The sequence below is a fragment of the Notamacropus eugenii genome, chromosome 3 (assembly GCF_028372415.1).
Source record: "Notamacropus eugenii isolate mMacEug1 chromosome 3, mMacEug1.pri_v2, whole genome shotgun sequence".
Lineage (NCBI taxonomy): Eukaryota > Metazoa > Chordata > Mammalia > Diprotodontia > Macropodidae > Notamacropus > Notamacropus eugenii.
Window position 1 is genome coordinate 150,477,659 of NC_092874.1, and position 22,155 is coordinate 150,499,813.

General features: G+C 36.8%; 1 protein-coding gene and 1 non-coding gene across 6 annotated transcripts in view; both read left to right on the forward strand.

The window, feature by feature from the left end:
* The window catches only part of SRPK2 (SRSF protein kinase 2), a 278,675-nt gene that overhangs the window by 39,365 nt on the left and 217,155 nt on the right, over nucleotides 1-22,155 (forward strand). The gene's annotated exons all lie outside the window — the stretch shown is intronic.
* Nucleotides 11,812-11,922, forward strand: LOC140497882 (U6 spliceosomal RNA). Its single transcript, XR_011964891.1, has one exon. It is a non-coding gene; the product is annotated as a U6 spliceosomal RNA (small nuclear RNA).

Consider the following 22,155-nt stretch of genomic DNA (forward strand, 5'->3'; position numbering starts at 1 on the left):
TAATTTCAACTACTGCTTGGAGTCTGATTAGTCTGTTTAATAGATATATAGGGGTTCTATAACCCCAGCTCCCATCTTGAGCCCAAGTTGCAGGCCCATACTCTCTGATTATCCTCTCAGGAGGCCAAGTATAGCCCCACCCATTTGCATTTCCAGTCTGAGTGAGGGAGGTGTCGATGTTCCTCTTTCTTTTTGCTAGATCATCATATAGAGGGACCCCTAGATGCTGTTTCCCTGATTCAGGCAAGAAAAAGAATTTAGGTCTCACCAATCCAATGTAACAAACACCTCTCCAGTTTAGCGGAAGGTGAGTATAGGCTTTCTGTCCACATATCCAATAGTGCCCTATCAAAGCAGGATTTTCCTCTAGAAACAGTCTTACTCTATAATCCACAGCCAGAAAGTACTTCACATCATCCGGGCCTAATGGTCCCCCTTTCATGATCTCTGACTTACCCTTCCATAGTTGTTGTTTCCTCTTCCATATACAATGTTGATAATTCTCCCCAGTTCTATTGATTACACTCCAGAAAGTATCAAACATCATCCTATGTGTTCCATTCTCCCACTTCCGTACCCATTCTTTATATTCTGTGTTATTCTTAGTACTATTCATATATATATATATATATATATATATCTCCACAAATAGTCATGGTCGTGACCCCCTTCGCATGGTTTTCTGGGATCAGAGGGGTTGTAATACTTATACCCACAACTTTTGTGATGTTCCCCTTTTGCTCTCTTCATATGAAGAGGATGGGAAAAACGAATGGGTACAGGGAATCACCCTACCATCTGAGCAGGTAATACTGTTCTGATCCCATCTGTTTGCATACTGGGCACAATCAATACGAGCCAGGGTTTCTGGCCTTTGTGTGAATGTCCATTTACAATTACTTTCTCCCAGCCATGTCTCCTGCAATTTAGGTCCTGTTTGGTTTAAACAATGTTCACCTGGAACTGATTCGGACAAAGACCATTGATGTTTCTCTTGGCTTGTCCAGAATCTTGTTCCATCATGTACTACAGATCTATTACTTAAAATCCAGACTGGACTCAGCAGTACTGCTACCCATGGCCATTGGCTTAACTGCTGAGGTCCCCCCACAAATCCAACAGTCGGATACCTCAAAGGTGTCCACAATGGTCTGAATTAGGGCCAGGAAACTATTTTCAAGAGGGGGGGTTGATAACTGGGGCCTGGTGTTCCAGCAGTGGGAATAGGATCATGCCTAAAAGGGACATTCCCAGGGTATTACATTTTGGTTGCATTGTTCCCATGGTTTGTCAAGTCCACACAGTCTTAATAAAAGAGTCCTGTTTAGATATTGTGATTAATGGCTTAGGACAATTGCTGAACAGAGAATCCTGTTAAGAACAAACAATAATAATCCTAGTATAGTTCCCCAAATAACAAAACTTATAATGAATTTATATATATATATATATATATACATATACATATATGTGTATATATATATATATATATATATATATAATTGGCTATCCCTTTCCAAATTCTGTGTGTTCTCACACACGCTTCAAACGGAGCTTTTAAATACCAACAAAGTGTGTCTCCAAGCATGAAGCTTGAGAGTTTAATAACTAATAGCAATAATTATAAATGACAGTAAACAACTCTAAATTTTTTTTTTCCATGGGGAATATACTTTATTTTATTTATTTATTTTTTTATTTAACTTTTAACATTTATTTTCACAACATTTTGGGTTACAAATTTTCTCCCCTTTTATCCCCTCCCCCCCCCAAACCCAAGCATTCTGATTGCCCCTGTGACCAATCTACTCTCTCTTCTATCCTCCCTCTCTGCCCTTGTCTCCATCTTCTCTTTTGTCCTGTAGGGCCAGATAGCTTTCTTGACCCCTTAACCTGTATTTCTTATTTCCCAGTGGTAAGAACATTACATTTGATCCTAACACTTTGAGTTCCAACTTCTTTAGCTCCTTCCCTCCCCACCCCTTCCCTTTGGAAGGCAAGCAATTCAATATAGGCCAAATCTGTGTAGTTTTGCAAAAGATTTCCATACTAGTTGTGTTGTATAGGACTAATTATATTTCCCTCCATCCTATCCTGACCCCCATTACTTCTGTTCTCTTATGATCCTTTCCCTCCCCATGAGTGTCAACCTCGGATTGCATTCTCCTCCCCATGCCCTCCCCTCCATCCTCCCCCCCACCCTGCTTGTGCCCCTGTCCCCCACTCTCCTGTATTATGAGATAGGTTTTCCTATCAAAATGAGTGTGCATTTTATTCTTTCCTTTAGTGGAATGTGATGAGAGTAGACCTCATGTTTTTCTCTTGCCCCCCTCTTTATCCCTCCACTAATAAGTCTTTTGCTTGCCTCTTTTATGAGAGATAATTTGCCCCATTCAACTTCTCCCTTTCTCCTCCCAATATTTCTCTCTCACTGCTTGATTTCATTTTTTTTTTAAAGATATGATCCCATCCTCTTCAATTCACTCTGTGCACTCTGTCTCTATGTGTGTGTGCGTGTGTGCATGTGTGTGTGTGTAATCCCACCCAGTACCCAGATACTGAAATGTTTCAAGAGTTACAAATATTGTCTTTCCATGTAGGAATGTAAACAGTTCAACTTTAGTAAGTCCCTTATGACTTCTCTTTGCTGTTCACCTTTTCATGGTTCTCTTCATTCTTGTGTTAGAAAGTCAAATTTTCTTTTCAGCTCTGGTCTTTTCATCAAGAAAATTTGAAAATCCTCTATTTCATTGAAAGACCATTTTTTCTCCTGAAGTATTATACTCAGTCTTGGTTTTAGTCCTAGTTCCTTTGACTTCTGGAATATCCTATTCCATTCCCTTCGATCCCTTAATGTAGAGGGTGCTAGATCTTGTGTTATCCTGATTGTATTTCCACAATACTTGAATTGTTTCTTTCTAGCTGCTTGCAATATTTTCTCTTTCACCTGGGAGTTCTGGAATTTGGCCACAATGTTCCTAGGAGTTTGTCATTTTGGATCTCTTTCATGAGGTGTTCTGTGGATTCCTTGAATATTTATTTTGCTCTCTGGTTCTAGAATCTCAGGGCAGTTTTCCTTGATAATTTCATGAAAGATGATGTCTAGGCTCTTCTCTTGATCATGGTTTTCAGGTAGTCCCAGAATTTTTACATTTTCTCTCCTGATTCTATTTTCCAGGTCAGTTGCTTTTCCAATAAGATATTTCACATTATCTTCCATTTTTTGAATCTTCAGCTATGTTCTGTGATATCTGTCTTTCTCATAAGGTCCTTAGTGTCCATCTGTACCATTCCAGTTTTGAAAGATCTATTTTCTTCAGTGAGCTTTTGAATCTCCTTTTCCATTTGGCTAATTCTGCTTTTGAAAGCATTCTTCTCCTCATTGGCTTTTTGAACCTCTTTTGCCAATTGAGTTAGGCTAGTTTTCAAGGTGTTAATTTCTTCAACATTTTTTTGGTTCTCCTTTAGCAGGGAGCTGATCTGCCTTTCATGCTTCTCTTTCATCCCTCTCATTTCTCTTCCCAGTTTTTCCTCCACCTCTCCAACTTGACTTTCAAAATTCTTTTTGAGTTCTTCCATGGCCTGAGCCCATTGGGTGGGCTGGGACACAGAATCCTTGATTTCTGTGTCTTTGCCTGATGGTAAGCATTGTTCTTCCTCGTCGGAAAGGAAGGGAGGAGGTGTCTTTTCTCCGAGAAAATACCCTTCAATAGTTTTATTTCTTTTCCCTTTTCTGGGCATTCTCCCCAGCCAGTGGCTTGACCTCTGAATATTCTCCTCACACCCACCTCGACTCCTGGTCCTCCCAGCCAGCGTTTGGGGACTGAGATTCAAATGCTGTTTCCCGCCTTAGGGCTTTTGGCGGGGGCAGGGCTGCTATTCAGTGTGAGAATTAAGTTCAGATGGTCAGGTCGGGGCAGGGCCGCCTCTCAGGCCCAGTTCCTTCAGGGGGTTTATGCACAGACCTTCCACAATGGATCCAGGTTCCCGCCTGCTTGGGGAGCCCCTGTCTGCAGCCGCCTCTCAGCTTCTATCTCCTGGGGGGGCCCGAGCCATGGGGGCACCCCACTCCCTTCTCGACCCGCCAAAGAGACTCTCTCACCGACCCTCGTCACCTGTGGGTGGGGGGGCTTGTGCCGCCGCTGGAGATCCCGTCACTAAAGCCTGCTCGGATCTGTACCTCTCGGAGCCGCGGCCGCCGCAGGTCCCTAAATTTTTTTTTTTGAATGCAATAACCTTCCATAACTTTGTCTACTGGCTTCCCAATCATGCTAAACATTTTCTGAATTGGGATGGGGGAATAGATAGTTCAAGGTTCAACTTACCCATATTCCTCCCCTCCTCTTATTTTTCCTTTTTCCATACCTAAATCCAATCAATAAATACCTCTTCACATTCTTTCCCTTATGAATCCTTCCCTTCATCTATCTTCCTTTTATATGAATATGGGAAGGAAGCAAAGTTGACTGACACATTAGCAAATTACAGGGGGCAGTCCCCTTGTCATAAGTACAGATACAGAGATTTAAATGAATGAACTGTCCATTTAGAGGTTCCATCTGATACAGCAGTCTGGGGAAAAATATCATCTTATGCAGTTTTCTGATCTGGATGCTCCTTCAAACAGTCTTCAGCACAGCATCTCAGCATCTTCTTCTCTTCATCTTCTTGTAGAAATCCAGATGTCCATTCTCCTACAAAACTGAACTTAATACCATCTTAGATTACCATTCCTATCACTCTTACAAAAATCACAATTGAAACTTTGACAAATTGTCATTTAACAAAAAAAGAAAATTCACATTAAAATGCAGCTTCTACATTTCACAGTAAGTCATTATTCATTCCCTCATTAGGAAGATGAGATTTCACTAAGGAGTCAATACCAGGCTCCAGTACTTATATAAATACAAGAAATAATCATTTTTAACACAGTGTATATCACATCATAAAACAATTCCAACTTCTGATCATGTGATACTTCTTTTAAAGCATTTACAATATAGTCCACAAACCATTTTTCATTTAGCATTAACCAAGACAAAATAATAACTGTGCATGCTAGTCTCACAAGCCCTTGACCTAATCATCTCCACACTATTACTAAGAATTAGAGGACCCTAACTTATTGTTGTTGCTCTAAAGTCCTAAACCTGTTAGCTCAATTTTAGACTTAACCTCAGATGTTCCCCTACCAACAATCTATTATTCAACAGATTTGGTATTATGACATACAAAACTTCTGATTTTAGGAATTTGCCACTAAGAGTAGGGACATTGCAGGGGAAACAACATCTCCCTCACTTCATGTCAGTTCCAGGCAGGAGTAGATTGTCAACTGGCGTTCAGCCAGGCTTCAAGTCTGCCAGGTGTCAGTGGGGAAATTGAGTCAGGAGAATCCTACCTCAGCTCAGGCTGAACAGCCGCTCTCCCGACCTTCCCATGAGATCACCTTTTTGCAGTTCATACCAGCATTTCACAGGCTTACTGGCATCATGGATCATTGGCTCAGACCGCCTCTCTTGCTATCCACACCTGGAGTTAGACTCAGAAGAACAGTCAGTTAATAGTCCCACAAAAATCTTAAAATAGCAAAGCTCCAATAATCAGTTTCAGACATGACTAATTTCACATTGGCCAAGGAACATCTTTGAAGCAGGTCTAAGTAGCCTACATGCCTTTCTATACATGTTCTAGTTCCTGATTGAATAACAATCATAAGTCATTGCTCTAATAGATTTATATCTGTTTCCCAAACTACTTTATCCCTTTCTAACCCTGCTCAATCTAAAAGAATGAGCTACACATGTGATAAGTTCAGACATTAACTTGAATATTTATGTTCATGTAATGAATTCAAATCAAAACAATCATTTAACTTTCAATGCCAAATATTACCAGAGGCTACCTACCTCTAAGAAAATTAGACTGAAATTCTTTCCCCAAACTGAGGATGTCTCTGATTTAGTCTCAGTAATTAATTCAGTTAATTGTTTTAATACTAATTGCTTTTACATCATTTTGTAACCTGTACAGATCTTATTCCAAGTTGGGACCTTTGTCCATTACCCCAAAAGAGTTTTAGTCTCATTTATCTAAAGGCCCTGGAAAACTTCACCTTAAAAACTCCTTGGTTTTGTTTTGTTTTTTTTTCCACATGAACCGGCTCTCCTAAGATCCACTCTATCCCTATGCCCAAGTCTATTCTACTTCCCACTCTTAATTCTATCAGTCCAAATCTCCAGTTTACTGGCCACTCCCATCAAGACCATTCCTGGAGCTCCCAGACCACCTGGCCCCCCCACCACTATTTTTTTTTTTTGACAGAAAAGAGATTCCTTTCCCTGAATCCCCCTGTAAATAAAATACAATTACAGTTAAGTTTAAATCCCAGTCTTGTTCTATGTAACAATGATACAATATCTACTTATTCCCATTAGATTTAGAAAGAATGTTCCCAGGGATTTTATTTACCTCTTAGATCTTAAATTTGCCCTAAAGAGCCAATCACTGAAGATCATTTCTTGTACATTTTCAAATTCTCACCAAAGCAAGTTCTATATACAATCTCCTCAGCTGCTGGGGCTATACTTGTTACTAGTCTGAGGACTGCTTCTTTCCCCCACATATTCACACAGTGTACCAGCTTTAGGTTTTAGCATTAGAATTACAAATGGCAAACATAATTTTCATAAGTGATAACAAATTGTTTTAGCTCTGAACCCGAACAATAAATTTCAGATGACATCAATTGCATTTTCATATTAGAGAAACTAAATTCTTCCCACTTTTGTAACTTACAAATACAAATTGGATAGGTAGGCCTTCCAAAAACCCATACGAAAGATTTTACAAAGTATTTCTTAATACAGCAAATATTTCCTCTCTTATGAATAGTTTACAGTTTATCACAATCCCCTTGAAACTAATTGACAGAAGTCACAAGAAAAGACCTAAACCCAAAGCCTTTTCACATTTGCCCATAAACTTTCTTTTACAAAAATAACTTTAGAGTAAATGCTTGATTCATGGCAAAAACAATTTTAGCTAAAATTTCCTTTTCAACAACAGAAATAAACTTTTAACATAATACATGCTCAGATGAAACAGGCTTGAAAATCACACCTATATATATATATATATATATACATGTACATTTTTAAAGCGTTCTCATTTTCTTAAGAATGCTACAAGGAAACTCTTATAAAAAAATTCATAACATCTCTTCTTAACCAATTCATTAATTAACTTAACAATGCAATTTCTAATACAATATTTAGATGGATTACCTAAAAATTTAAACTTATTTAAGTTTACTTAAAACTTAAAAGAAGCCATTAACCTATTCAGCTCTTTTTTATAACCAAATGTAAGTTTCAAATTATCAAATTTCTATCACATCTTTTTAAAACCCCAATCTATATGTAATAAATTACAAAGTTTAAAATCGTGTAACAGTTACATTAGATTAATGTTGCATCTAACAAATACCTATCCTTTTGTTAATGGATCTAACATTTTTGGCAGAAATGCTTCTGGGTGTCTCTGCCCTCCTCTTATTTGTGCCAGGATTCCCAAGGCCACCCCTTTCTGGCCCTCCCACTCTGCAAAGAAAAAGAAAAACCTAAACTTATTATCTTTTTACTTTAAATACATTGTCTGGCATGAAATATGTATTGATTTAATTAAACCTAAATCCAAAACTCTCAGCTCTAAGTTGCTTACTTGAGATTTTTTACTTTCTAATCTTCTGTTTACTTCCACCAAACTTTAATAAATTCTAACCTATCTGAAACATTAAATTAAGAATGACACATTTCACCTCTTCACAATTCCAAATATGACCAGAATGAATTCACTTAACTTTCTGTTATTTCCCATTACACTAAAATTTCTTCTTTTGGATGAGGCAGGAAATGGTTAATTGGTTGCTAGCATGCCTCTTAGGTCTGAGGGAAAAAGATTTTTTTTTTTTCTTTCTCTCCCTCCTTGTCCCTCCGCCCCTCTGAAACTAGTCTGGAGGGGTTGAAGAAAGGGAGTAACAGGAATTTCAAGGACAGTTCAGCTCAGCCTTTCTGCTCCTGCTGGCTGGCTGGCTGGCTAAATTTACAACCTTATCAGATAAAAACAGAGACACACAGACTTTCATTCACACAGAAATACCAACACAACATATACAGACAAAACATTTAACAGAATAGAATAGTACATATAGGTTTAAATTTTTGTCAAACCCAGTCCTCAGAGGAACCATATTTGGGCCAGATTGTGCCTCCTCCTCCGATGTTTTTTCACCCTATACGAAACAACAATACTTAATCATCTTCTTCTACATTCTTTTCTCTATAATTTTGGTAATTCATGCCAATTTTGTAATCGGTTTCCCAAGGGACTATTTACCGGTATTTCTTCCTGACTCCACTCCGAAGCTCTATTCCTGGACTGCTTTTGTCCCATTTTGGTTGAGGGTTGTCGCCAACACCTCCGAGTCTGAAACTCAACGAATTGTGCTAGCTCCCTTGCTAGCTCTCCCGCTGGCTCTCCTGCTAGCTTCTTAGGAATTATGCTAGCTCCCTTGCTAGCTCTCCTGCTAGCTTTCCTGCTAGCTTCTTTGGTTGAGGGTTGTTGCCAACACCTCCGAGTCTGAGACTCAATGAATTGTGCTAGCTCTCCTGCTAGCTTCTCCTGCTAGCTCTCTTGCTAGCTTCTTAGGAATTATGCTAGCTCCCCTGCTAGCTCTCCTGCTAGCTCTCCTGCTAGCTTCTTAGGAATTATGCTAGCTCCCCTGCTAGCTCTCCTGCTAGCTTCTGCTAGCTCTCTTGCTAGCTTCTCTTGCCAGCTCTCAGGTGAGGGTCGCCCGTCACCAGCAGTCACCCAGCAAACGTTTTTTTGGGGGCCCTTCACCCTGGGGTCCCGCAGTCCACTAATTTGGTTGGGAGTCATCACCTTCTCCCTGAGTCTATCTAAGACTCAACGAATTGACCCCCAGGCTCCACCCTGCGCTTACCACTGGGTCGTATACGTGTACAAGTTGCCTGACTGCAAACTTCAACACCAACCGGTTGGCATTTTTACACACTTCACAGCTTCGGAGTCTTTGGAGTCCCTATCTCTATTCTTTTCTGTCTTCACTGAGTTCCTCTGCTTCGGGTCGTTACCTTGCAGAGAGGGAGGCCCGGCAGCCCTTTTCAAGGACAATGGGGAAATCTCCCCACGGGCGCCCAGTCTTTGAACTGAGCTGTCAGCCGTCTCTCAGAAAGGTCATAGATCCCGGGCGAAGCCCCCAAACTGTGTGGGATGGCTCAGGTCCTTACATAAATCAATTACTCAGAGGCCTCTCAAAGTGATGACAGAAAAGTGATTTATTCGATTCTCGAGAAGCGGGGCTCACCTGTAGGAGTAGGAAAGCCGAAGACAAAGAACAGGACAGTGATTTATATAGACCCTAACGCAAGTCCCTCCTCCCCCCACTGACCATTATCCTCATTAGCTGAGAATATGGTCTTACATTCTAGACGCGAAATCTAACCAATTCCTTTTGAAATGAAGACATCGAGGAATTATGTAAGTTTTGTCCAATCATTGAGACCCTAATACACTACACAGTTTTATATCCTTATATGGAACTATTCTATTCTAAAAATATTGTAACCTTGAGCCTTTAGGCCTTACCTCACCCCTGGGAGAAAAATTACAATCTGAGGAGTCTTCACTAAGTCTCTCTCACTCACCATGTTAACTGCTTTCTAATGCTCTTCTTCAATGAAGTATTTATTAGATATAGTAATGAGTATAAGCATATGAGCCTTTGGATTATTCATTTCTTATATAGTACATTTTGCAAACCTTGAGTGTGATTTGCTATTATTATTTTTTGGATCATGTTTTTCTTTTTAAAAAATTAGTAGTATTTTTTTCCAATTACATGTGAAGAAAATTTTCAACATTCGTTTTTTGAAATAATTTTGAGTTCCAAATTTTTCTCCCTTCCCATTCCCTCCCTAAGATGGCAAGTAATCTGATATAGGTTATATATGTGCAATAAGATAAAACCTATTTCCCCATTAGTCATGTTGTGAAAGAAGAGAAAAAAAAAAAGACCATTAAAAAAAACAAAAAAGTAAAAATAGTATGCTTCAATCTGCCTTCCTACTCCATCAGTTCTTTCTCTGGATTTGGATAGCACCTACTATTATGAGTCTTTTGGAATTGTCTTGGATCATGATATTGTTGAGAAGAGGTAAGTCAGTCATATTTGATCATCGCACAGTGTTACTGTTACTGTGTACAAAGTTTTCCTGGTTCTGCTCACTTCACTCAGCATCATTTCATATAAGTCTTTCCAGTTTTTTCTGAATCACCCTTTTATCATTTCTTATAGCACAATAGTATTCCTTTGCTGAGTCATGTTTTTCAAAGTTATTTTTTTTTGCCCCTCTCCCTTGCCTTCATCTTTGCATTGAAATCTCATATTGCTAAAGTATACGTTGATTTAGTTTGTGATATTTTATTGAGTTCTAAAGATATTTTACATTGGTCACATTGATTTGCAGCTGGAAGCAATCTTTGAGGTCATCTAGTTTAAGAAGCTTATTTTACAGATGAAGAAACTAAGGCCAACTGATTAAGTATTGTATTCAAGGTCAAACAGCTAGTAAGTGGCAAGATCAAGATTCCAAGCCAGGATTCCTGTACTCTAGCTCCAGCCCTCTATTAAGGAGTGTCTTTTGTAGCAGATGTCAACTGAAATATCACCATGGTGGTCTTTTTGAAAATGCTTATTGTGAACTCTTTTATACAAAAATCACTGTTCTTGTTGATTTTGTACACAACTCCACCCATTTCTTAAACTCTCAAAGGAAAAAGTGGAAGTTATCATTTCATTTATATACAGTTCTTTCTTGTTTCTTTTATTGTATAAACATCAGTATTGGTACAATTCAGTTCCTATTGTTCAAAGGATTTATAGTAACAATAGCTAAGTAAATATTTACCAATTATTTAAAAACTATAATTCCTAGTGTCTTCTATGCTCTCTCTTTTTTTCTCCTCTGCCACCCTAAACAGAAGGGCAACAGGCCCAGGGGCCATTTTATATTAGGAAACAAACCCACTTTACTTTGTAGATTGCCAAAGGTAAAGAATGACCAAGTTGTCATCTTGCTATTTGACAATCCTTTTTTTATACTTAAGCTTTTTAATATGGTAGAACTTCCTCTTGAAAACCCAGGATTGCTTCCTTGTAATGAATCATTAGATAAGACTTTGCAGTGAAAAAGATGCTGGAAAATATGGTTCAGGATTAAGAAGCCAGAGAAATTTGTATATTGCTTTGAAGTCTTATACAAATACTTATTTTGAGAAGAGATTTGCAAGGTGAATTTTTTTTTTTCAGTCTTCTGCTTTCCTTCTAGTGTTGATTGCATTAGTTTTGTTTGTGCAAAACCTTTTGATTTGTTGTAATAAAACCTATTGGTTTTTCATCTCATAATGCTCTTGTTTGTTCATAAATTCTTCCCTTTTCCATAGATTTCATAGGAAAACTAGTCCGTGTTCCCCTAATTTGCTTATAGTATCAGTCTTTGTACAGTAAGTAATCTGTTTCTTATAATGAAGCTGAAAACTAGTGCCACATTAGAAGAAACACATTTGATGAGGTCATGTCATCATAACATCTCCAGTCATGATTGTCTTCAAAAGCTATTGACTCTGAAATAATAGTGATATTACAAAATAAATAGAATCTAGTTATTTACATGTTGTAGAGAAGTTTAACCTTTTAAAAGGCTTCTTTCAGAAATAAAAGACTCAAAGTACTCATTTTGGCAACTCAAATGCTAAAATTGGAAAGATACAGAGAAGATTAGTATGGCCCTTGTCCAAGAATGATGTGAAACTTTTTGTTAAACATTCTTTATTTTTGTTTTAACTCAAGTAGAGGAGCTAAAGAAAAGAAAGTACCTTTGTGCATGCCCACTATGACATTGTGAATCACAACTAGAAAAACTTCTTTTCAAGATTCAGTGACTTAGAATTGGTTCTAGATGAGAATCTACAAATGCCACATTGATGTGCATAGTACTTCTTAGTTTGTTAAACAGTATTTCTAACAGCATTGAACTGTATATAGACATGGAAGTCACTATTATAGGTGCCTAATTATCACTTTTAATAAATTGGTTATAATTTTTTTTAGAAAAAGCCCCAAACATCCAGAAACAATGTCAAACGGTAAACACCAAGCAGTTTGGTGCAAAGGAAGGATTACTTGATTTTGAAGTTAAGAACTCAGTTTGAATCTTGACTCTGCTATTTATTATTTGTGTGAGCTTGGGCAAGTTCATTAGCCACATAGTGGGGATATGACTCCTTAATAAGATGATAGGATCTGATTAGATGACCTTGGAGGTTTCTTCTAGTTGTAAACCTATGATTTTATTATTCTTTGCCAAGCAATGATACATTGTTGCCAAGGGCAACTTATTTATAGTACAACTTTATTTATAAAATGTTATAGAGGAAAATGATGGGTATCATTTCTTTACAAAAATATTAACAAGCAGTGGATTGGAAAATGAGCCAGTATAGTTTGATATGAGACCAAAATAAGCCAGGGCATCCTGAAGAATATTTACATAGGAAACTGAAGGAAAGACAACAAATGTAAATTGCTTTAAAATAATTAGTATGCTTGCCACATTCTGTATCATATAGAATTGTTATTTTTTACTTGAAGATTATATGACACATTCAGTTAAGGTGTTTAGTGTAGCACTAGGGTATGGCACATTCTGTGCTTTTGTTATCTTATTCACAGCTAATTCGCATTTTAGTTCTGGCATATTTCATTTTTCATATTACATTAATACATTATCTATGGTGACTTGAATTGTTTATATGTGGTTTTTGAAGCTAAATTGAAATTCAGCAAGAATTCTCATGTAGTACTTCCAGATGAGGAAAAATTACTGTTTGAGTTTTCTTTTGTCTCTAAGTTTATGGAAAGCTGGAAATTCTTAGCTGTTTCTCAGTTGAAAAAGGCTATAATTAGCTTCTGACCTTTGGTGACTCGTTAGCTTGTCTCAGAGTTTGTCTGAGGGTGTTTTAGTAGCATTCCTTCTGTGGGAAGTAGTGAGATTAGGGTGAGGGGATTAAGTTTGACAGCATCTAAATGTTGCTTACCTTTTAGTTGTGTCAGATTGTGATTTGTACCATATAGGTGGTTAGGCTTCTCCTTTGCAGTGGACTTTTGTTGTACTACACAGGTGCTTGTACCATAACACCGTTAGAACACTATACTGCAGTCTATTATAGATTCCACAAAGAGGTATATTCTCTTCTTTACAAACTAAGGGGCCAGGAAAGCCAGGAAAGGTGCTTGAGAGTCTTAGACCACTGTTTCTTATTGGGAGATATCTAAGGATTTACTTTGTGTGCCTAAGGGAACCTCCTGAAGCATCTAAACCCTTGGTATATCCTAGGGAACTAGAAAATAGTGCTTTTCGCTATTTAGATTTTACTGATGTGAAAAATTTCTTGTAGATCTCCTGTTTGCTCTTAGGATTTCAAGATAGGACCATTAAAAAAAATTCTCCTAGTTGTGTTGTGTTGTGTGTTGCATGTGATCTAGATTTCATCTTCTGCTACCCTTATTTCCCTCTCTGTTTAAATGCTATTTTCATCTTGTCTAGATTGAACTTCAACCTTTTTATTTTCATTTGAATCCTTAATTTATGATAGTGCTAGGTGGATTATAAAACCACATCAAGTTAAAAATTGAGTTATGAAAATTGAGTATGTTCAGTATTAAGTAAGAACTATAGCTTAATATGCATTTTTTTAAAAAGCGCTTATTGAACAGGTTGCTCTTAATAAGGATAGGATTAAACCATTATGACCTCTTCAAGAAAGGAGATTTTTGGCGGATGAATGGTCAACTCCTTTCTGTCCTTTCCAAGTGATAAATACAGATCTGTTTTAAGTTTGGTTAGAAATTGTAATTAGTTCCCACCATCAGGCTGCTGATGTCATGCTTTCTACCCATTGTTAAGCATTAAATAAATTGTGGTACTACAGTTATTGTTAAGAAGAAAATGCACAGGAAAATATATTTTGAGATTTTGTGTTAATATACATGTAGAATATCATTTAAAATTACAAATGTCATATTTAATGATAATGCTTCATAAAGGAGAGGCAGCATGACTTAGAGGGCTAGACTTGGAATTAGGAAGACTTGGGCTCGAGTTCACTTTTGAGAATCTGGCTGTGGGACTTAGAGGCAAATTACTCAGCCTTTTCAGTGTCCTGGGCAACTCTCTAATAGTGTAAATTATAGAAGAATTGCCAATCTCTGTCTTTATGGGTGTTCCCTACATTGATCAAATCACAGATCTGGACTCCCCCTGCACCCCACATTCAAAGAGATTTAGATTAAGGGAATTCATCAAACATAGGATCATAGATTTAGAACTGAAAGGGAATTTAGTGATCAAATACTCCACCTCTCTCATTTTATAGATGGGGAAAATGAGGTCCAGAGAGATAAAATTACTTGTTCAAAGTCATGTAGTTTGTAAATGGGAAAGATGGGCATGTGTTTCTTATGCGAAATTCACTGTGCTATGCAGTGGAGGAGATTAAAAAGTTTTAATATGATCCTGTTCTCATGGAGCTTACTACCTTGTAAGGGAGATAAGACAAGGACATAGATAACTAAGACACTTGAGTGCATTAGAAATGAACAAAAATAGTTCAAGAAGCGGAAAGGTGTCATAACTAAAGAGGCTGATCAGGCTGATTTGAGGAGAAGTGACATTTGAGTTGAGCTTTAAAGAATGAGGTGAAATTTAACAGATGTGAAAAGTGGGAGATATAGGGGAAGTGTGAGCAAAGACACAGAGATGGCATAGATAGTACAAAGAACAGCAAGCAGGCCAGTGCCACTGGATTACAGAATATGTGGTGTCGGGAGGGGGTATAAATTTAATAAGACAGGGAAGGGAGGTGGGGAGAAGTTGTAAAGGGCTTTGAATGCCAGAGGATTCTATATTTGATCCATTAGAAATGTAGGGAGCCACTAGAATTTAATGAGTGGGGATGGCGGGGGAGGTGTTATGGTTGTGATTTAGGAGGATCACTTTGACAGCTGAAAAGATGGAGTGGGGAGTACCTTGTGGCAGGGAGATCAGCCAGCAGGCTATTGTAGTAATCTAGTCATGAGGGCCTGTACCAGGATAATGGCAATATAAGCAGACAGTTATTGAGAAGGTAAAATGAATAGACCTTGGCAGCAGATTAGATATGGGAATTTGAGAGAATGAGGAGTTGAAGAGGAACCTAGGTTGCAAACCTGGGTGACTGGAAGGGTGATGGCACCTTTAACCGTAATAAGGAAATTAATAAGCGGGAAGGGTTAGGCAGAAAGTAATGAATTCAGTTTTGTACATGTTGAATTTAAAATGTCTATGGGATACCCATTATGAGATTTGTAATAGACAATTGAGATATGTAGAGGTTAGTAAAGAAGTTAGGTTTGATTAGGTAGAGTTGAGAATCGTCAACATAGAGACAATAATTTATGGAATTATGGAAGCTGCTCAGCTGACCAAATGAAATAGTATAGAGAGGATAGAGTCTAGATAGAACCTTGGGGGACACCATGGTTGACATGGATGAAGATCTAGCAAAGGAAACAGAAAGAGTAGTCAGGTAGGAGGAGAAGCAGAAGAGAGTATGTAATGAAAATCTAGAGAGAAGAGATTGTCCAGGAGAAGAGAATCATCAACAGGATCAGTGCTGCTAAGGACAAGAACTGGCAAAACAGTGATCAGCATTGTCAGAGTCTGTCAAGAAGGATGAAGACTGAGGAAAAACTCTGGTATCCAGCAATATCACTTATCCATAACACAGCAAAGAGCAAGGGAAATTGATAAAAATGACAGCAATGTATAGAGTACCAGATCTGAGGTTAAGAGAACCCAAGTACAACTCCTGCTTGGGAGACTTAAGAGACTTAACTTACTTATGAGTCACTTAACCTTTCCTAGCCTCAGTTTTCTCATGTGTAGTATGGGAATAAAAATAGCAGCTACCTCCACTTTCACAGGGTTCTTGTGAGGACCAAATGAAATAAAATATGCAAAGCATTTTGTAGACCTTAAAGTGCTATGTGAATGCTAACTATATTATTATTATATTTTATTCATTCTAGAGTGGAGACTTGATATTTTCTTGATTGATAAATGAATACTCATGTATCTGGATGGAATTGCATTTCATCAAATTTTGGAGAAAGTTTTCCTCAGTGTTATAAGTAGTTAATGAAATTATAAAGGAAATACTGATTATAAAATCTGATTAAATTTTTTTAACTTAGTTGTGCAAACCCTGGAATTTTTGTTTCTATAACTAAATGACATGAGAATCATACTATTCTTATTTTGCTAAAACTCAGGTAAACTACTTTTATTTTGTTATGCTATGAACTTTATATGAAAATTAATTATCTTTTTTTTGGCAATTTATGGTGGTGTAGTAGTCTTTTGTGGAGGGAATTTTGAAAGATATGTTTCATAGAGAAGAATCTATTTTAACTGGAATTTCCTAGGTAAGGAATTTGTGATTCTTTTGTCACTATAGAACAATTACTCTGGTGGTTTTGAATGGTTTCATGTAAACTTGGAAGATCACCATTGGCATGCTATGCTTGACACTGAGCTGTCTAACATTTCTATTAATGACTTTGATCAAAATGGAGATAGCATACTTATTAAATTTGCAGATTACTCAAAGTTGGAAGGGGATGGGTAATATCCAGTCTGGATCTAAAAAGATTGCTGGTTAGATGGTTAGAGTGATTTTAGTAGGATGAAATTTAATAGTAATAAATGTCAAGTCTTATATTTGGGTTAAAAAATTTCTTAACCACAATAAGGGAGGCATGACTAGATAGTTCATCTGAAGAACTGTGGTTTTATTTGATTTCAAGCTCTATGAATCAGTGGTGAGATATGGCAACCAAGAAAAGTCATGAAGTTTTTAGGCTGTTTCAAGAGAGGCTTAATGTTCAGGACTAGGGAGGTCATAGGCTTGCTTTGCCTACCTTGCTTTGTTTATACACCTTCTGGAGTTGTATACTCAGCTCTGGGGCAGCTTTTTAGAGAGCACTGTACTGAATGAAGAGTGGTAGATGGAAGTTTGGCTTTGGAATCTGGAGGATCTAGGTCCAAGTCCTTCCTCTGTCTTATACTGGTAGGAATGTGGGCAGTGTCATTTAGCATATTAATGTCTTAGATATATCTCTAATTTATCTTCACATTTCTCAGATATATCCCTTTCTCTTCACTTATACAACCACAACTCTAAGTGAGGTCCTTATCATTTTTTACTTGGATTACTGCAATAGCCTTCTTTGTAAAAATTAAATTTTATTTTCATTTCCAAATTTTCTTCCTCTCCCTTCCCTTCCCTCTTGCTTCCCTGCCTTTTGGGAAAGAAAGAAAAACAAAATCTCATTACAAATATATATATAATCAATTAAAACAAATTCTTCCCTTAACTAGGTAAAATTATTCATTGGTCTACATTCTGAATCTATCACTTCTCTATCTAGATGTGGATAGCATGTTCCATGATAAAGGTTTCTGGGACTATGATTTGTTCTGTCGTGGTGATTAGAGTTTCTAAATCATTCAAAGTTGTTTTTCTTTACAGTTTTGTTGTTATTTTAAAAATTGTTCTACTGGTTTCCCAGCTAAAATCCTACCTTCTGTAGGAAGCCTTTCCCATTTCTTCTTAATTCCAGTGACTTCCTTTTGTTAATTATTTCCTATTCAACCTGCATATAGTTTTGTAGAGATTTGTTTGCTTATTGTCTCTACCAGTAGATTATGACCTCCCCAAGAGCAGAGACTGTCTTGCCTTTCTTTGTATTCCTGTTGCTTAGCACAATACTTGGCACATAGTAGGCACTTAATAAATGTTTATTGACTGGTTCTGCCTTTTCATTTTGTATCAATTCATACAAGTCTTCCCATGTTTTTCTAAAACCAGCCCTTTCATCATTTCTTTGAGGGCGATAGCATTCCATCACATATGTGTACCATAACTTGTTCAGATGTTCTCCAAATGATGGACTCCCCCTCAGATTTCAATTTCTTGCTACCACAAAAAGAACTGCTATAAATATTTTTGTACATATGGGTCCTTTTCCTCTTTTTTTAAGGTATATTACTTTCCAACCAGTCTCCCACTTAGGATATTGCTGAACTGGTTTCCTTGTGTCATGTTTCTTTCTACTCTAATCTGTCCTCCACTCAACTGCCAAGGTGACGCTTCTAAAATGTGTATCTGATCTTGTTACCCCCAGTAGTCTTTGAGCTCCATTGACTCTCTATTACTGACAGGATTTTATATAAAGTCCTCTTTGATTTAAAGCTGTTCATAACTTGGCACATTCCCACTTTTCTTATTCTTTATTCCCATCCATGTACTTTATGATCCCACTATACTTACTTGTTTGTACTTTTTGGAACACGACGCATCATCTCCCATTTCCATGTTTTTGAATTGAACGTCCCTCATGCTTAAAATGCTCTACTCCATTATCTCCACCCCTTGATTTTTCTAGCTTCCCACAAGATGCACCTCAGTTCACAACTTGTGGAGGAGTTCTTTCCTGATCCTCTTCCTCTTCTCATGTTTTCTTCTGCCACATTACTTTCAACCCTTTTTGTATATATTTTTTATGCACCTAGTTACTTAACATTCTGTCTTTCTCATAGACTGTGATCTTCTTGAGGGCAGGGATTGTTTTTGTCTTTTGCTGCATCCTCTGCACTTTGCACAGCACTTGATATTTCAAAAAATAAATGTTTATTGCCTGACCTCTCTGAGACTCAGTCTCTTCATTTATAAAATGGAGATCATAATATTTAAAATACTACTACTTTATTGGGCATGAGGAAATACAGTGAGATATAAAGCATTACGTAAATGTGGCCTGCTGTTATATTTTTGAATAAGATTAACATTGAAAATGGAAGAGGAAACTATAAAAAGCAAATTGAAATGGCTTTGTAGGCAGGAAGGAATAACTGTAGAAATAAACTTTGGAAATGAGAAAGATACAGAATTCTTTCTGTAGAACCAAGAAAATAAGTCATAGTCAAGGTACAGGTAGACATACAATGATGAAGTGTTTTATACTTGTGACCTTATAGAAAATTTTAAATTTCACATCTTACGTCCTCCACTGGAGCCTTCTCTAACTATTCCAGATCCAGTGTTCTTTCCACTATACCACGCTGCCTCTTAGAAATCATAGAATTTTCTATTTTGAATAGCCCTTGGCAATCATGTAGTTCGGAGATTTTTAACCTTTTTTTTTGTGGTAATGGATCCTTGCAATTTACTGAAGCCTATGGACTCCTTATCAGAATATTACTTTTAAGTGCTTGAAATAAAATACATTGGATTACAAATAAAACTAAAATATTGAAATAACTTTTTTTTTTTCTACCCAGTTTCACAAAACCTGTGAATGCTATCTATGAACCTTTTGGGAAACTGTAGACCCCAGATTAAAAACCTTGATCTAGCACAACCTCCTCATTGAAAACTGAGGCTGAGAGAAGTTGAGTAACTTATCCAAAGTTGTGTAGGTTGTAAATGATAGAGCTGGGATTAATATCTAGTCCCCCTGCTTTCTAGTCTAGTGCTGTTTTATAGTATACCATTCTGCCTCAAGATACTAAGCAAAATAGAAAAGTGGAGAGAATAGATAAGAAATTGAATGAAGATGGGATGTTACCATATTGAATGGTTCTTTAATTTTTAGTTTCACTTAATTAGAGTAGTTGGTCTTGTTTACTTCATAGGGAGATTGTGGGGCTAAATTTAGGACAATATAAACAGGCTTTGAAAAGAATGAAATACTTTACAGTATCATGAGTACATAGTATGTGGGGAGTTTACATCCCTATTTCAAATCTGTATCTCACAGTTATGAATAAAGTAATGATTTCATAACAATCCAAAATGATTAAAGTTAATGAAATTGAAAGCACTGCTTTTGGGAATAGCCTTGGCTAAAGGGATTTGGGACAGCACGGATAAAATGAATCATTTTCTTCCAGTGCATCCTCCCCCCACTCTTCTTTTATTTAAAGATCTCTGGAATATCTGGAACCCATATTCATAATATAGTGAACTTTCTAGCAAATTGGAAAAATATGTTTGTGCTTATGTATTATTATTTTTAATTTGCTTATTTGATTTTAAGATATGATGTGATTTTTAAGAGCATTATGCAGAGCAAACTCTTCTCAGATGAGGTTTCTTCCATGTGTATCTATCAATATCACATAAGAATCTATGATAGCTACAATTATAGAAATGACCACCTTCATAACTTTGTTCTGAATATTGACCTCAGATGAGGTGCTGAACTTTGGAGATGTGTGTTGTGGAAATTGTCTGGATTAAGTCAAAACAAAACACTAGTTGTCTTTTGATGGTGAGATTCTTCAAATGCACAAATCCACAGATTGCGTTATGCAATTATTGAGCCTAAAAAGAGTACAAAACTTTCTTAGTCATTTGGTGAAAGAGAGTGGTCTGGCCATATTGGAGGAAGAAAGTTATTAAAAATGCATGTTGCCCAGCAATGCCATGTAGCCACATGGGCAGTGTGAAGTTACTCAATCAGTATCATTCTGTTGGGCAAATGTTATATGTGACTTGTGAGCCAGGGCCAGAATTAAATGAGGGAAAAGATTTGGTTGAATAACATTTGGGAAATTCCACAATATTTTCAGTGATCCCAAGTTGCTTGTTCTACTACAAAAGCTCATCTTTCTCATATCATTCTCCTTTTGATCCTCTCTGGCTACAAATTATGGAATCTCCATGATCTTAGAAGGTAAAATTACAGATAACCTGCAAGACAAGGGAACAGTGTAAAATGTGAATAATCATGATGCTACATGTTATCAATTAATACTTTTGGATGAGAAGAGGAATAAATGATGTAGTGAGGTATGCCATGTTGTGATATGAAAGACAACAGTTGCATCGATTTCCTTCTATGGTTTTCCATTCCCTTTGAAATACTAAAAGATCACAAGGCACATTAGATAGATTTTCAAACGAGAATTTATTTAAAAACATGCAAAGAATGTATATAATGAGGCTGGGGTGGTGGTTCTACTCTTCATTGACTTGGTAGAATTAGCCACATCTATGAATGGCTCCAAAAAAAGTACTCAGTTGAATATTTGCATATGTCTAGTGTTTCATTAATAACAGGTAAACTTTTTAAGAGCCAGGATTGTTTCATTTTTTTTTAATCCCCTTGTTTAGAACAGTGCTGAGAACATAATAGTTAATTAATTTTTGTTGATTGATTTAATGTAGACATAATGGAACCTAACAAACATAAATTCAACTCCTGACACTTCTGCTGACTAGTAGTGTGATTTGAAATTTCAGTTTTTTCTTCTTTAATATGAGAGGTTTAACCTAGATAGTTTATAAAGATGCTTCTTCACATAATGGATTATGCAAGTCTATGATTTTAGTTCTAGTTTGGCATTTCATATATTTGTATGTTTATCTTAATTTTGGGGCTGCAACAGAGAAAGGACCTTTTCTGTTTAACTGATGCTGTCATGGAGAACCCCGTTAGAATAAGTAATAAGAATCTTCACAAATTGCAAATCAATAATAAAAAGCATACTTTTCATTTGCTTTGATAAAGTATTTTATACTTCATAATATTTTGTAAAAGTATCAAAGACTTAGAAATATTACTATAATTCTCTTCTATGATTTTTTTTTTGCTAAGAAATGAGAGGAAAATTTTTTAAAGTGAGAATTCACAAAGTTGCTAAATTTTTACTGGCAGGGTGTCTGAGGAATTCTACATTGGAACAAAGATCCAAAGAAGATTATGATAAATTGGCATTCTGTGTGATGAACTTCATGAAAACCTTAATGGTCTTGTCATTCTGGTAAAACATCATAAGAATTCTGAAATTTGCTATTAAATCTATTATGTTTCTAAAGCATTCACTTGTTCATTTCTGCAGACTTATTATTTTATCAGTACTTGAAAGAAATTGAGCCCATATCATCCATTAGCATTCGTTTTCT